At 41.5% G+C, this 2,483-nt stretch overlaps 1 non-coding gene across 1 annotated transcript; it reads right to left on the reverse strand.

Annotated features, from left to right (window-relative positions):
• Positions 1–700: 700 nt before the first annotated feature.
• LOC116549825 lies at positions 701–837 on the reverse strand. Its single transcript, XR_004268101.1, has one exon. It is a non-coding gene; the product is annotated as a small nucleolar RNA SNORA70 (small nucleolar RNA).
• Between the last annotated feature and the right edge of the window lie 1,646 nt (positions 838–2,483).

The raw sequence follows: 2,483 nt of genomic DNA on the forward strand, positions 1-2,483 counted from the left end.
AGAAAATATGACAGCTAGAAAACTTTGACCAAATAACAGGCAAGAAGGGGGTAGGTAGAGAACCGCAAGAGATAGTGAAGTCTTTTGGGGCTGGATGTATTCATCTTAGAATCAAGGACTTAAAACTTTGGAATTGTAACTTTATGCAGTGTAGTTTGCCTGTAATGGATGCCTTTTCATTTTGGTGTAATATCAAATTACATTAATTTAGAAAATTCTACATGCCTCTACTTTGCTAAGAAAGATAAAGGAAAGGAAGGGTTTGGTTACACATATGCTAACATTTTTTTTTTTTTTTGACAGGAAGTGTTGGTGAGCTTAAGAGTGGGCAGCACAATGGAAGCCCTCCTGAGTGCAGGGCCTGCCACTGGTCCAGGGAGCCATGACTAGGGATGTATTTGACCCCACAGCCATCTAAGATAAGCCACTTCTCAATTACCATGTCTTCAAATTCATCCACATTAGATAGAGCCCTGTTCTTTGAGATGTGGCCAGGCAACTTGAACTTGACCCTATGCAGGGACTCAGTCACATCCTCCTTGTTTTGTACCTTGGTATGGATGGATATGATGACTTGGCCAATGTAAATTCTGGCCATGGTGCCTTGGGGCTTTCCAGAGATACTCTGCACACCTGTCTGGAGCCTACACTGGGAACAGTGCAAGGTCGAAGGTCAGAGACATAAACATACATTGGAAATGGCTGTCTCCAAAGTTCTTTAGAGCAACCCATACAAGAAACAGCTGTGTATATGACAAAAGAGGCTGTTGTTTGCAGCCATCACACCGAGGCCTTATGAGAAAAAGAGTACAGTACAGCTGGCTTAATTGACTGCAGAAGATGAATAATTTAAAAAGTCTGCTGGGTCCCAGAGTTCGTGATGACAGTGGTAATCAGAGTGACAGAACTCTAGAAAAAGGCAGTGGTCATAGAAAAGTGTCAGAGGTTGCTGGTGGGGTCAGCTCCCACCAGCTGGAGGTTCTCTTCAAGTTGCTTTCTTGATTGAGAACTCACAGGGTTTTATGTGGTGTGTTAATAAGAAAAATGTTTCCATCCTTGATCCATCCCTTCTCTAGCTTGGAGGTCTTTCCTCTGCTATAAAGATCACAGACAATATTCTGGCTTTGTACAAGGGCAATACTGTTGAAGGGGACCTGCAAGCTTCTTTGTCCTAGGGACTAAAAGTCCCTATTTTTGCCCCAGCAGTTCCAAATCTACAAACACATATTTCCTCATGGTATTACTCCTCATCAGCAGTCAGTTAGAGGATATAGATGCAGGATATATTATAATAGTTGGTTTTGAGTTCAGGTGGAACTTAGAATCAACCAAATTTGCCTTACGCTTGAACTGGATGCCCTGAGATAAGTCCACAGCCTGAGATTGAGACCATCATTTGAACCCCCATGAGCCTGAATTCTAGAAGAAGAGGCACCTGGTTTTTGTCTCCTCCTTCTGCCTTTGCTGGTCTCCATGTCTAAGCATTACCTTCTATCCAGCTCCTGCAGATGAGTTAGCTGGCCTTGAGTGCCAACAAAATATGTTGCAAGGCATATTTAGCATGCTCTACGTCATACTCTAAGGCATATTTACGTATTTACATTCATCTAATACTGGCCAGTCTGTATTTCCAGCCTGGACTTCTGTCACAATCTTGGGTTTATCCCTTCTCAGCTCAGCACTAGGGGAGTGTTTCTTCAAAGCTCTAACATGTACTGTGGATGCTGTTCCCAATGGTTCCCATCTTTCTGTTTTCCTGTAATTCCTCAGTAATGATTTGTGCTATTTTTGCTTTTTTTTCCGGAGTCTCAACCTTGAGGAGTTTACTATGGCCACGTGAAATTAAGTATGGGCTGCTTTTAATGGGACTAATTGTTATAAGTACTCACAGGAAGAATCAATTTCAAGAATGAGAAAAAATATTCATCCCCAGGGTCCTGCATCCTACCCTTGGCCTCATGTTTTAATCACTTAATTTTAGAATAATGCACTCAGCTGTTTCCATGTCAGTCACTGACTTTTCCCAAACAACAAATAATAAGAAAGATGTGGCCTTAACTGAGATGGCCTTGCCATAGGTTAAAGCATCATGGACAGCTGACCTCTAGTGCCTCTAGATCACTGGAACAAAGCCAATTTCTTCCTCAGACCAGGCTGCTTTGATTTGCAATTTATTATAAACAAAATGAACTGGCTATTTTGGGGCTTGGGTTTGAGGTGTTACCTAAATCTTGACTAATCCCAGTTTGCAAGATTCTGCAACAGATGCCTGCCTCTGTCTCTTTGATTCTCTTTCTCTCTCTCGCTTTCTTTTTCTTTTTTTTTTTTTAAAGGAATATCTTTTTCTGGAACATTGAAGCAGATAAGAAATAATAGGAAACCACAGAGAGTTAAACAGCATTTATGGAATTATGAGGATCATCTACTGACAGGAAGAGCAGTAACACAGAAACAGACTTCAACTGGTAAGAAACAGCAGGTCA

The sequence above is a fragment of the Sapajus apella genome, unplaced genomic scaffold (assembly GCF_009761245.1).
Source record: "Sapajus apella isolate SASKATOON/1434 unplaced genomic scaffold, GSC_monkey_1.0 scaffold6, whole genome shotgun sequence".
Classification (NCBI taxonomy): Eukaryota; Metazoa; Chordata; class Mammalia; order Primates; family Cebidae; genus Sapajus; species Sapajus apella.